Genomic DNA, 15,108 nt, shown 5'->3' with positions numbered 1-15,108 from the left:
GAAAGGATGTTAACTGAGCTCTATATAGTCAGCAAAACACGTACAGTAGATCAGCAAACAATATTTTTGTTCCTAACGTCATAAAAAGCAGAATTTCACAACCAACTGAAAACCTCTTGTCTCGAAAGTGGAGCTAACATTTGGCGTTCATAAACATATTTGACTTTAAAACGTCATTAAATTACATTTCAATACAACTACAAGTACCGTATTTTCCGCACCATAAGCCGCCCTGGGTTATAAGCCGCGCCTTCAATGAACGGCATATTTCAAAACTTTGTCCACCTATAAGCCGCCCCGTGTTATAAGCCGCATCTAACTGCGCTAAAGGAATGTCAAAAAAACAGTCAGATAGGTCAGTCAAACTTTAATAATATATTAAAAACCAGCGTGATGTGGGCGCGCATGGAGTCGTATATCAACATGGACGGAGCTGCGTGAAAAAAGCCACCCGGCCTCTTCGCGTAAACTTAAACTTACCTTAACCACTCGCTCATCTTTTCTTCATCCATCCCTTCGAGTTAGCTTTTATGATGACGCCGGCTGGAAAGGTCTCTTTTGGCAAGGTCTTCCTTTTGAATATCACCATGGGTGGAAGTTTCTGGCCATTAGCATGGCAAGCTAGAACCACAGTGAAGGATGACTTCTCATTCCCTGTGGTGCGAATATTCACCGTACGTGCTCCCGTTGTATCCACAGTGCGGTTCACAGGAATATCAGTTGCTGTGAAATAGTAATCTGTGTGCGGATGGAGAGATTGCGTCTTTTCATGAACCGGATCCCGGTCGCTTAGTAGGAGCCATTTTGTGGTCTTTACAGATGTAAACACACAAAGGAAATGAAACGTACGGTGATATCTGCGCGCTTTTTCTTCTTCTACGCGGGCGGGTGGTTGCTTACAGTAGAAGAAGAAGCGCTTCCTGTTCTATGGGGGCGGGTGCTTACCTTGGCGGTTGCTTGCGTAGAAGAAGAAGCGCTTCCTGTTCTACCGGGAAAAAAGATGGCGGCTGTTTACCGAAGTTGCGAGACCGAAACTTTATGAAAATGAATCTTAATATTTATCCATATATAAAGCGCACCGGGTTATAAGGCGCACTGTCAGCTTTTGAGAAAATTTGTGGTTTTTAGGTACGCCTTATAGTGCGGAAAATACGGTATCTTGTTTATGTGTGCTATGCTATGTGAGGTTTTTTCCTTGGACTCAGTCTGGACCCCTCGCGAGGGTCCAGCCTTAGACTGATACTTTTTTTTTACTCTTCCCCCTTTCCCAATGTCACCTTTTTCTCACCTTTTTTAAGGAGTGCTCTAAGTGGCTGATCCCTCGGCGGTCCCGTCTTGTCCCCTTGTAAGGTATGTCTGCTCTTAGTGGGACTGTGCCCAAAATGACATTTCAGTTCTTAGGTGTCTTGTACATGTTAAAGAATGGACAATAATAAAGCATCTTAAACGTGATCTTGATCTTGAGATATAAGTGAGAATTGTATGCTACTTTGTGTTAGAAATGGCAACAGAGGAGGATAAACGATTCACAACAAGAGGATAGAGTAAAAGAAGGAGCTTATTGACTACAGCGTGGGCTACAATGGCGGACGCGCGCCATTTTTTGGGACTTATGTAGATCCCAAATACACAATAGGTAAGAAAAGTCGGTTTTGCATAACAGATCGAAACAAAACAGCAGATATGTCTCCTAATAGGTGCCATTTTGGGGTCCTTCTACAGACACCATAACAATACTGAATGTTGAAGCACAGTACGTCTGACTATGGTAGCTGTAATGCGCCGACAATCCATCAAACGGTGCAATTTCAGAGCTTACCAAAGTCGTACTAAAACATTTTGACAGATTTTTGAGCGTTGTTTATAATGTTTTATAGTCTTCATGAAACATCAAAGTTTTGGGCCTGCTTTATTGCAGTCCACACGTATCTCTTATGTGTGACTGCCATCTACTGGTCACACTTATCATTGCACCTTGTACCAAATACAATTGCTTTGAGGTCGGTAAGCACGACCAGAATGAATGCGTCCATTAGACGCACCGGGCTTTAAGGCCATTTTTGAGAAAATGAAAGGATGTTAACTGAGCTCTATATAGTCAGAAAAACACGTACAGTAGATCAGCAAACAATATTTTTGTTCCTAACGTCATAAAAAGCAGAATTTCACAACCAACTGAAAACCTCTTCTCTCGAAAGTGGAGCTAACATTTGGCGTTCATAAACATATTTGACTTTAAAACGTCATTAAATTGCATTTCAATACAACTACAAGTAGTACACTTTTCTCTTCATGTAAGCACTCCCTCCAAAATACAGACTTCTTCTCAAATCAAATCATTCAACTGAGAGAAAAAGCTTTATTTGGTTGTCACGTTGTTGTTGTTGTTGTTGAACACATGTAGGACCAACAGTACATAAATATACACTTTTGGGCTTCAGCCATTGAGCCAATACTTCAAATTATTTCATTAGAAAAAAGATTTGATTTATATTGTGTTGTTTTGATTAGTTGTGTGTAACTGATACATAATCAAATAAGTCATTGATAAGAATTGATCAAATCCGGGCTGAAAGTGTAAATACGAGCACATACTGTAGTTCCTGCAGTAGAGCGCTGGTGTTAGTCATCTGTCTGTTTGATGGCAAACAAAGAAGAGCTTTTTCTTTTGGCAACTTCTATTTTAAGCACACATGGTAAAATTGCACTTTCAACGTTGATGATGTGCATTTATTTCTTTATTTCAACCATTTTCCCTAAACTAGGGCTATAAAGTGTTTTTATACAATTAATCCAGCAAACTAATCAATAGATTACTTAATTACTAAAGTACTGATTATCTGCAGTCCTAAAATATTAAACACTGACAGCAATAACATTTAAATACTTGCATTAGTGCTTCAACTCCCAGGCAGAAGGAGTTTGACTTTGGACTTAACTGCATGTTGACACATCATACATCACCTGTCATGTTGACATCATACATCACCTGTCATGTTGACATCATACATCACCTGTCATGTTGACATCATACATCACCTGTCATGTTGACATCATACATCACCTGTCATGTTGACTGTCACGTTCAAACACTGAGGACATCTATTAAACAAGACAAAAGGCAAGGAATCAAACAGAGACAGAATTCAATTTAGACTCAATATTGAGGAGAGACATGGCCACTGCACTCTCTGTACAGTCCTGCACCACGCTCTGACGAAGAAGGTTTTCGTCTCCTCATTTATTCAGATGTTCAATGTTCACGCACCAACACATGTCACAGCAGGAATGGGAAGTATGTAAAACAGTCATTGTTTTCGGTCGCTTTGAAGACCCAAGAAGAGGATTTCTCGGGCTTGGGCTCTTCATGGATCCAGCTGGGGCAGGTGTTGGAGGACAATGGATAACCCCTCCCGTCTCCTGACCACAGGGACTTCAAGAGGGCAGCGGGTCGTAAATAGCGTTGACCTCGGTTACCAAATAGTTGGAAGAGAGTTTGTGAAATACTTCAGAGAGAGTTCGTTTAACACTTCAAAGAGAGTTCCTCTTGAAGTTGAGCAGATCCTGCCATCTGTCCGTGTTGAAATCACAGTGGCGTTTCACGAGCATTCTTCCTCTTGTTAGGCCTCGAAAGACAGCATTCATCTTCTCATCAGGAACATAATGTAATATAATGTTTCTTTTGTGATAACTTACAAACAATTATTCCAACATTGACATCATACATCACCTGTCATGTTGACATCATACATCACCTGTCATGTTGACATCATACATCACCTGTCATGTTGACATCATACATCACCTGTCATGTTGACATCATACATCACCTGTCATGTTGACATCATACATCACCTGTCATGTTGACACATCATACATCACCTGTCATGTTGACATCATACATCACCTGTCATGTTGACATCACCTGTCATGTTGACATCATACATCACCTGTCATGTTGACATCATACATCACCTGTCATGTTGACATCACCTGTCATGTTGACATCATACATCACCTGTCATATTGACATCATACATCACCTGTCATATTGACATCATACATCACCTGTCATGTTGACATCATACATCACCTGTCATGTTGACATCATACATCACCTGTCATGTTGACATCATACATCACCTGTCATGTTGACATCATACATCACATGTCATGTTGACATCATACATCACCTGTCATGTTGACATCACCTGTCATGTTGACATCATACATCACCTGTCATGTTGACATCATACATCACCTGTCATGTTGACATCATACATCACCTGTCATGTTGACATCACCTGTCATGTTGACATCATACATCACCTGTCATGTTGACATCATACATCACCTGTCATGTTGACATCATACATCACCTGTCATGTTGACATCATACATCACCTGTCATGTTGACATCATACATCACCTGTCATGTTGACATCATACATCACCTGTCATGTTGACATCATACATCACCTGTCATGTTGACACCATACATCACCTGTCATGTTGACATCATACATCACATGTCATGTTGACATCATACATCACCTGTCATGTTGACACCATACATCACCTGTCATGTTGACATCATACATCACCTGTCATGTTGACATCATACATCACCTGTCATGTTGACATCATACATCACCTGTCATGTTGACATCATACATCACCTGTCATGTTGACATCATACATCACCTGTCATGTTGACATCACCTGTCATGTTGACATCATACATCACCTGTCATGTTGACATCATACATCACCTGTCATGTTGACATCACCTGTCATGTTGACATCATACATCACCTGTCATGTTGACATCATACATCACCTGTCATGTTGACATCATACATCACCTGTCATGTTGACATCATACATCACCTGTCATGTTGACATCATACATCACCTGTCATGTTGACATCATACATCACCTGTCATGTTGACACCATACATCACCTGTCATGTTGACATCATACATCACATGTCATGTTGACATCATACATCACCTGTCATGTTGACACCATACATCACCTGTCATGTTGACACCATACATCACCTGTCATGTTGACATCATACATCACCTGTCATGTTGACATCATACATCACCTGTCATGTTGACATCATACATCACCTGTCATGTTGACATCATACATCACCTGTCATGTTGACATCACCTGTCATGTTGACATCATACATCACCTGTCATGTTGACATCATACATCACCTGTCATGTTGACATCACCTGTCATGTTGACATCATACATCACCTGTCATGTTGACATCATACATCACCTGTCATGTTGACATCATACATCACCTGTCATGTTGACATCATACATCACCTGTCATGTTGACATCATACATCACCTGTCATGTTGACATCATACATCACCTGTCATGTTGACATCATACATCACCTGTCATGTTGACATCATACATCACCTGTCATGTTGACATCATACATCACCTGTCATGTTGACATCATACATCACCTGTCATGTTGACATCATACATCACCTGTCATGTTGACATCATACATCACCTGTCATGTTGACATCATACATCACCTGTCATGTTGACATCATACATCACCTGTCATGTTGACATCATACATCACCTGTCATGTTGACATCATACATCATTTGTTTATCTGGAATCACAAGAAGTGTTTGTTTGCCATGTCTCCAGAGTGTCATACTGGACGTGTCTCCAGAGTGTTTTACTGGACGTGTCTCCAGAGTGTCCTACTGGACGTGTCACCAGAGTGTCCTACTGGACTTGTCTCCAGAGTGTCCTACTGGACTTGTCTCCAGAGTGTCCTACTGGACGTGTCACCAGAGTGTCCTACTGGACTTGTCTCCAGAGTGTCCTACTGGACGTGTCTCCAGGGTGTCCTAATGGACGTGTCTCCAGAGTGTCCTACTGGACGTGTCTCCAGAGTGTCCTACTGGACGTGTCTCCAGGGTGTCCTAATGGACGTGTCTCCAGAGTGTCCTACTGGACGTGTCACCAGAGGGTCCTACTGGACGTGTCTCCAGAGTGTCCTACTGGACGTGTCACCAGAGGGTCCTACTGGACTTGTCTCCAGAGTGTCCTACTGGACGTGTCTCCAGAGTGTTTTACTGGACGTGTCTCCAGAGTGTCCTACTGGACGTGTCTCCAGAGGGTCCTACTGGACTTGTCTCCAGAGTGTCCTACTGGACTTGTCTCCAGAGTGTCCTACTGGACGTGTCTCCAGAGTGTCCTACTGGACGTGTCACCAGAGTGTCCTACTGGACTTGTCTCCAGAGTGTCCTACTGGACGTGTCTCCAGGGTGTCCTAATGGACGTGTCTCCAGAGTGTCCTACTGGACTTGTCTCCAGAGTGTCCTACTGGACGTGTCTCCAGAGTGTCCTACTGGACGTGTCTCCAGGGTGTCCTAATGGACGTGTCTCCAGAGTGTCCTACTGGACGTGTCACCAGAGGGTCCTACTGGACGTGTCTCCAGAGTGTCCTACTGGACGTGTCTCCAGAGTGTCCTACTGGACGTGTCACCAGAGTGTCCTACTGGACTTGTCTCCAGGGTGTCCTACTGGACGTGTATCCAGGGTGTCCTAATGGACGTGTCTCCAGAGTGTCCTACTGGACGTGTCTCCAGAGTGTCCTACTGGACGTGTCTCCAGAGTGTTTTACTGGACGTGTCTCCAGAGTGTCCTACTGGACGTGTCTCCAGAGGGTCCTACTGGACGTGTCTCCAGAGTGTCCTACTGGACGTGTCTCCAGAGTGTCCTACTGGACGTGTCTCCAGGGTGTCCTACTGGACGTGTCTCCAGAGTGTCCTACTGAACGTGTCTCCAGAGTGTCCTACTGGACGTGTCCTACTGGATGTGTCACCAGAGTGTCCTACTGGACGTGTCTCCAGAATGTCCTACTGGACGTGTCTCCAGAGTGTCCTACTGGACGTGTCTCCACAGTGTCCTACTGGACGTGTCTCCAGAGTGTCCTACTGGATGTGTCACCAGAGTGTTTTACTGGACGTGTCTCCAGAGTGTCCTACTGGACGTGTCACCAGAGGGTCCTACTGGACGTGTCTCCAGAGTGTCCTACTGGACGTGTCACCAGAGGGTCCTACTGGACTTGTCTCCAGAGTGTCCTACTGGACGTGTCTCCAGAGTGTCCTACTGGACGTGTCACCAGAGTGTCCTACTGGACTTGTCTCCAGGGTGTCCTACTGGACGTGTATCCAGGGTGTCCTAATGGACGTGTCTCCAGAGTGTCCTACTGGACGTGTCTCCAGAGTGTCCTACTGGACGTGTCTCCAGAGTGTTTTACTGGACGTGTCTCCAGAGTGTCCTACTGGACGTGTCTCCAGAGTGTTTTACTGGACGTGTCTCCAGAGTGTCCTACTGGACGTGTCTCCAGAGGGTCCTACTGGACGTGTCTCCAGAGTGTCCTACTGGACGTGTCTCCAGAGTGTCCTACTGGACGTGTCTCCAGGGTGTCCTACTGGACGTGTCTCCAGAGTGTCCTACTGAACGTGTCTCCAGAGTGTCCTACTGGACGTGTCCTACTGGATGTGTCACCAGAGTGTCCTACTGGACGTGTCTCCAGAATGTCCTACTGGACGTGTCTCCAGAATGTCCTACTGGATGTGTCTCCAGAGTGTCCTACTGGACGTGTCTCCACAGTGTCCTACTGGACGTGTCTCCAGAGTGTCCTACTGGATGTGTCACCAGAGTGTTTTACTGGACGTGTCTCCAGAGTGTCCTACTGGACGTGTCTCCAGGGTGTCCTACTGGACGTGTCTCCAGAGTGTCCTACTGAACGTGTCTCCAGAGTGTCCTACTGGACGTGTCCTACTGGATGTGTCACCAGAGTGTCCTACTGGACGTGTCTCCAGAATGTCCTACTGGACGTGTCTCCAGAGTGTCCTACTGGACGTGTCTCCAGAGTGTCCTACTGGACGTGTCACCAGGGTGTCCTACTGGACGTGTCACCAGAGGGTCCTACTGGACTTGTCTCCAGAGTGTCCTACTGGACGTGTCTCCAGAGTGTTTTACTGGACGTGTCTCCAGAGTGTCCTACTGGACGTGTCACCAGAGGGTCCTACTGGACTTGTCTCCAGAGTGTCCTACTGGACTTGTCTCCAGAGTGTCCTACTGGACGTGTCTCCAGAGTGTCCTACTGGACGTGTCACCAGAGTGTCCTACTGGACTTGTCTCCAGAGTGTCCTACTGGACGTGTCTCCAGGGTGTCCTAATGGACGTGTCTCCAGAGTGTCCTACTGGACTTGTCTCCAGAGTGTCCTACTGGATGTGTCTCCAGAGTGTCCTACTGGACGTGTCTCCAGGGTGTCCTAATGGACGTGTCTCCAGAGTGTCCTACTGGACGTGTCACCAGAGGGTCCTACTGGACGTGTCTCCAGAGTGTCCTACTGGACGTGTCTCCAGAGTGTCCTACTGGACGTGTCACCAGAGTGTCCTACTGGACTTGTCTCCAGGGTGTCCTACTGGACGTGTATCCAGGGTGTCCTAATGGACGTGTCTCCAGAGTGTCCTACTGGACGTGTCTCCAGAGTGTCCTACTGGACGTGTCTCCAGAGTGTTTTACTGGACGTGTCTCCAGAGTGTCCTACTGGACGTGTCTCCAGAGGGTCCTACTGGACGTGTCTCCAGAGTGTCCTACTGGACGTGTCTCCAGAGTGTCCTACTGGACGTGTCTCCAGGGTGTCCTACTGGACGTGTCTCCAGAGTGTCCTACTGGACTTGTCTCCAGAGTGTCCTACTGGACTTGTCTCCAGAGTGTCCTACTGGACGTGTCACCAGAGTGTCCTACTGGACTTGTCTCCAGAGTGTCCTACTGGACTTGTCTCCAGAGTGTCCTACTGGACGTGTCACCAGAGTGTCCTACTGGACTTGTCTCCAGAGTGTCCTACTGGACGTGTCTCCAGGGTGTCCTAATGGACGTGTCTCCAGAGTGTCCTACTGGACGTGTCTCCAGAGTGTCCTACTGGACGTGTCTCCAGGGTGTCCTAATGGACGTGTCTCCAGAGTGTCCTACTGGACGTGTCACCAGAGGGTCCTACTGGACGTGTCTCCAGAGTGTCCTACTGGACGTGTCACCAGAGGGTCCTACTGGACTTGTCTCCAGAGTGTCCTACTGGACGTGTCTCCAGAGTGTTTTACTGGACGTGTCTCCAGAGTGTCCTACTGGACGTGTCACCAGAGGGTCCTACTGGACTTGTCTCCAGAGTGTCCTACTGGACTTGTCTCCAGAGTGTCCTACTGGACGTGTCTCCAGAGTGTCCTACTGGACGTGTCACCAGAGTGTCCTACTGGACTTGTCTCCAGAGTGTCCTACTGGACGTGTCTCCAGGGTGTCCTAATGGACGTGTCTCCAGAGTGTCCTACTGGACTTGTCTCCAGAGTGTCCTACTGGACGTGTCTCCAGAGTGTCCTACTGGACGTGTCTCCAGGGTGTCCTAATGGACGTGTCTCCAGAGTGTCCTACTGGACGTGTCACCAGAGGGTCCTACTGGACGTGTCTCCAGAGTGTCCTACTGGACGTGTCTCCAGAGTGTCCTACTGGACGTGTCACCAGAGTGTCCTACTGGACTTGTCTCCAGGGTGTCCTACTGGACGTGTATCCAGGGTGTCCTAATGGACGTGTCTCCAGAGTGTCCTACTGGACGTGTCTCCAGAGTGTCCTACTGGACGTGTCTCCAGAGTGTTTTACTGGACGTGTCTCCAGAGTGTCCTACTGGACGTGTCTCCAGAGGGTCCTACTGGACGTGTCTCCAGAGTGTCCTACTGGACGTGTCTCCAGAGTGTCCTACTGGACGTGTCTCCAGGGTGTCCTACTGGACGTGTCTCCAGAGTGTCCTACTGAACGTGTCTCCAGAGTGTCCTACTGGACGTGTCCTACTGGATGTGTCACCAGAGTGTCCTACTGGACGTGTCTCCAGAATGTCCTACTGGACGTGTCTCCAGAGTGTCCTACTGGACGTGTCTCCACAGTGTCCTACTGGACGTGTCTCCAGAGTGTCCTACTGGATGTGTCACCAGAGTGTTTTACTGGACGTGTCTCCAGAGTGTCCTACTGGACGTGTCACCAGAGGGTCCTACTGGACGTGTCTCCAGAGTGTCCTACTGGACGTGTCACCAGAGGGTCCTACTGGACTTGTCTCCAGAGTGTCCTACTGGACGTGTCTCCAGAGTGTCCTACTGGACGTGTCACCAGAGTGTCCTACTGGACTTGTCTCCAGGGTGTCCTACTGGACGTGTATCCAGGGTGTCCTAATGGACGTGTCTCCAGAGTGTCCTACTGGACGTGTCTCCAGAGTGTCCTACTGGACGTGTCTCCAGAGTGTTTTACTGGACGTGTCTCCAGAGTGTCCTACTGGACGTGTCTCCAGAGTGTTTTACTGGACGTGTCTCCAGAGTGTCCTACTGGACGTGTCTCCAGAGGGTCCTACTGGACGTGTCTCCAGAGTGTCCTACTGGACGTGTCTCCAGAGTGTCCTACTGGACGTGTCTCCAGGGTGTCCTACTGGACGTGTCTCCAGAGTGTCCTACTGAACGTGTCTCCAGAGTGTCCTACTGGACGTGTCCTACTGGATGTGTCACCAGAGTGTCCTACTGGACGTGTCTCCAGAATGTCCTACTGGACGTGTCTCCAGAATGTCCTACTGGATGTGTCTCCAGAGTGTCCTACTGGACGTGTCTCCACAGTGTCCTACTGGACGTGTCTCCAGAGTGTCCTACTGGATGTGTCACCAGAGTGTTTTACTGGACGTGTCTCCAGAGTGTCCTACTGGACGTGTCTCCAGGGTGTCCTACTGGACGTGTCTCCAGAGTGTCCTACTGAACGTGTCTCCAGAGTGTCCTACTGGACGTGTCCTACTGGATGTGTCACCAGAGTGTCCTACTGGACGTGTCTCCAGAATGTCCTACTGGACGTGTCTCCAGAGTGTCCTACTGGACGTGTCTCCAGAGTGTCCTACTGGACGTGTCACCAGGGTGTCCTACTGGACGTGTCACCAGAGGGTCCTACTGGACTTGTCTCCAGAGTGTCCTACTGGACGTGTCTCCAGAGTGTTTTACTGGACGTGTCTCCAGAGTGTCCTACTGGACGTGTCACCAGAGGGTCCTACTGGACTTGTCTCCAGAGTGTCCTACTGGACTTGTCTCCAGAGTGTCCTACTGGACGTGTCTCCAGAGTGTCCTACTGGACGTGTCACCAGAGTGTCCTACTGGACTTGTCTCCAGAGTGTCCTACTGGACGTGTCTCCAGGGTGTCCTAATGGACGTGTCTCCAGAGTGTCCTACTGGACTTGTCTCCAGAGTGTCCTACTGGATGTGTCTCCAGAGTGTCCTACTGGACGTGTCTCCAGGGTGTCCTAATGGACGTGTCTCCAGAGTGTCCTACTGGACGTGTCACCAGAGGGTCCTACTGGACGTGTCTCCAGAGTGTCCTACTGGACGTGTCTCCAGAGTGTCCTACTGGACGTGTCACCAGAGTGTCCTACTGGACTTGTCTCCAGGGTGTCCTACTGGACGTGTATCCAGGGTGTCCTAATGGACGTGTCTCCAGAGTGTCCTACTGGACGTGTCTCCAGAGTGTCCTACTGGACGTGTCTCCAGAGTGTTTTACTGGACGTGTCTCCAGAGTGTCCTACTGGACGTGTCTCCAGAGGGTCCTACTGGACGTGTCTCCAGAGTGTCCTACTGGACGTGTCTCCAGAGTGTCCTACTGGACGTGTCTCCAGGGTGTCCTACTGGACGTGTCTCCAGAGTGTCCTACTGAACGTGTCTCCAGAGTGTCCTACTGGACGTGTCCTACTGGATGTGTCACCAGAGTGTCCTACTGGACGTGTCTCCAGAATGTCCTACTGGACGTGTCTCCAGAGTGTCCTACTGGACGTGTCTCCACAGTGTCCTACTGGACGTGTCTCCAGAGTGTCCTACTGGATGTGTCACCAGAGTGTTTTACTGGACGTGTCTCCAGAGTGTCCTACTGGACGTGTCACCAGAGGGTCCTACTGGACGTGTCTCCAGAGTGTCCTACTGGACGTGTCACCAGAGGGTCCTACTGGACTTGTCTCCAGAGTGTCCTACTGGACGTGTCTCCAGAGTGTCCTACTGGACGTGTCACCAGAGTGTCCTACTGGACTTGTCTCCAGGGTGTCCTACTGGACGTGTATCCAGGGTGTCCTAATGGACGTGTCTCCAGAGTGTCCTACTGGACGTGTCTCCAGAGTGTCCTACTGGACGTGTCTCCAGAGTGTTTTACTGGACGTGTCTCCAGAGTGTCCTACTGGACGTGTCTCCAGAGTGTTTTACTGGACGTGTCTCCAGAGTGTCCTACTGGACGTGTCTCCAGAGGGTCCTACTGGACGTGTCTCCAGAGTGTCCTACTGGACGTGTCTCCAGAGTGTCCTACTGGACGTGTCTCCAGGGTGTCCTACTGGACGTGTCTCCAGAGTGTCCTACTGAACGTGTCTCCAGAGTGTCCTACTGGACGTGTCCTACTGGATGTGTCACCAGAGTGTCCTACTGGACGTGTCTCCAGAATGTCCTACTGGACGTGTCTCCAGAATGTCCTACTGGATGTGTCTCCAGAGTGTCCTACTGGACGTGTCTCCACAGTGTCCTACTGGACGTGTCTCCAGAGTGTCCTACTGGATGTGTCACCAGAGTGTTTTACTGGACGTGTCTCCAGAGTGTCCTACTGGACGTGTCTCCAGGGTGTCCTACTGGACGTGTCTCCAGAGTGTCCTACTGAACGTGTCTCCAGAGTGTCCTACTGGACGTGTCCTACTGGATGTGTCACCAGAGTGTCCTACTGGACGTGTCTCCAGAGGGTCCTACTGGACGTGTCTCCAGGGTGTCCTACTGGACGTGTCTCCAGAGTGTCCTACTGGACGTGTCCTACTGGATGTGTCACCAGAGTGTCCTACTGGACGTGTCTCCAGAATGTCCTACTGGACGTGTCTCCAGAATGTCCTACTGGATGTGTCTCCAGAGTGTCCTACTGGACGTGTCTCCACAGTGTCCTACTGGACGTGTCTCCAGAGTGTCCTACTGGATGTGTCACCAGAGTGTTTTACTGGACGTGTCTCCAGAGTGTCCTACTGGACGTGTCTCCAGGGTGTCCTACTGGACGTGTCTCCAGAGTGTCCTACTGAACGTGTCTCCAGAGTGTCCTACTGGACGTGTCCTACTGGATGTGTCACCAGAGTGTCCTACTGGACGTGTCTCCAGAGGGTCCTACTGGACGTGTCTCCAGGGTGTCCTACTGGACGTGTCTCCAGAGTGTCCTACTGGACGTGTTTCCCTCCCTGTGTAGATGATGATGCTGCTTGTTCCTGAGGTCCGCAGACAAGGCAGGCTTTGTGTGTGCACTCAGACCGAGGCCAACAGAAAAGGGAGGAAGAAGCCGCCCACATACTGTACAAAAGGCAAAAATAATGGTGTCCGAGCAGAAGCAGGGAAAGGGCAAAGCAGGAATGTGGTTCTTATATCTAATTATCATGCATGCTTTCAAGCTAGCAACTGAAAACCAAAACAGTTTGAAATATTAACATGCAGGCTTCAAACTACGACTGGACTTCAAATCAAGTTTTTCACTGTTTAAAACTTGAGAGACAAGAGTACATTGTTGTGTTGTTTTAGTTCCAGTTAAGGCTGGCAACCATGGGAAGACTGCCAGGAGTCAGGAACAGTAATCAGCCTCAAAGTCAGGACCAGTAATCAGACTTAAAGTCAGGAACAGTAATCAGACTTAAAGTCAGGAACAGTAATCAGATTTAAAGTCAGGACCAGTAATCAGCCTTAAAGTCAGGAACAGTAATCAGACTTAAAGTCAGGAACAGTAATCAGACTTAAAGTCAGGAACAGTAATCCGACTTATCACCTCAAAGTAACTTGTGGTAACTCACTCCTGTTTTCTTACTCTTGGCTTTTTTACTATTGTATTTATGTAAGTAAATGTTATTTATAAAGCACTTTTCACAGATCACATGACAAAGCGCTGTATAAAACATAGGTGAAGTAAAACAACAATTCAATGAAAACAACAACATCATACAAAGGTGATTAAAAATGATAGTTAAAAGGAGCATTAACTCAAATCTTTACTAAAAAGAGAAGTTTTCAAGTGTTTCTTCAAAGTGTTGACTCAGTCAAGATCACGGAGGGACTGGTGCAAGTTGTTCCAGAGTCTGGGAGCTAGAGTCTGGTATGGCAGGTTTTAAAATGACTTTTGGGATCTTTAGAAGACTGAGGACCCTGAAGAGTAGGGCATAACAAATCAGTGATGTACTGAGGGGCCCCACCATGCAACTGAAGAGTAGGGACATAACAAGTCAGTGATGTACTGAGGGGCCCCACCATGCAACACATGAAAAGTCAGGACTAAAATATTCAACTGAAGGTTGGACCAATGAATACTGGACCAATGAAGACTGGACCAATGAAGATTGGATCAATGAAGACTGTACCAATGAAGATTGGACCAATGAAGACTGGATCAATGAAGATTGGACCAATGAAGACTGGATCAATGAAGATTGGACCAATGAAAATTGGATCAATGAAGACTGGACCAATGAAGACTGGACCAATGAAGACTGGACCAATGAAGATTGGATCAATGAAGACTGGAGCAATGAAGACTGGACCAATGAAGACTGGACCAATGAAGACTGGATCAATGAAGACTGGACCAATGAATACTAGACCAATGAAGACTGGACCAATGAAGACTGGACCAATGAAGATTGGATCAACGAAGACTGGACCAATGAAGACTGGACCAATGAAGACTGGACCGATGAAGACTAGACCAATGAAGACTGGACCAATGAAGACTGGACCAATGAAGACTGGACCAATAAAGGTTGGACCAATGAAGACTGGACCAATGAAGACTGGACCAATGAAGACTGGACCAATGAAGACTGGACCAATGAAGGTTGGACCAATGAAGACTGGACCAATGAAGACTGGACCAATGAAGACTGGACCAATGAAGACTGGACCAATGAAGACTGGACCAATGAAGACTGGACCAATGAAGATTGGATCAATGCAGATTGGATCAATGAAGACTGGACCAAT

The 15,108-nt window shown here is 47.9% G+C and overlaps 1 protein-coding gene across 3 annotated transcripts in view; it reads left to right on the top strand.

The window, feature by feature from the left end:
- Nucleotides 1–15,108, top strand: part of LOC133618395 (integrin alpha-6-like) — an 85,621-nt gene that overhangs the window by 547 nt on the left and 69,966 nt on the right. The window lies entirely within an intron of this gene.

This window comes from Nerophis lumbriciformis, linkage group LG19, assembly GCF_033978685.3.
Source record: "Nerophis lumbriciformis linkage group LG19, RoL_Nlum_v2.1, whole genome shotgun sequence".
NCBI lineage: Eukaryota > Metazoa > Chordata > Actinopteri > Syngnathiformes > Syngnathidae > Nerophis > Nerophis lumbriciformis.
The sequence above is the reverse complement of the archived record's forward strand: the minus strand, read 5'-3'. Positions and strand labels throughout refer to the sequence as shown.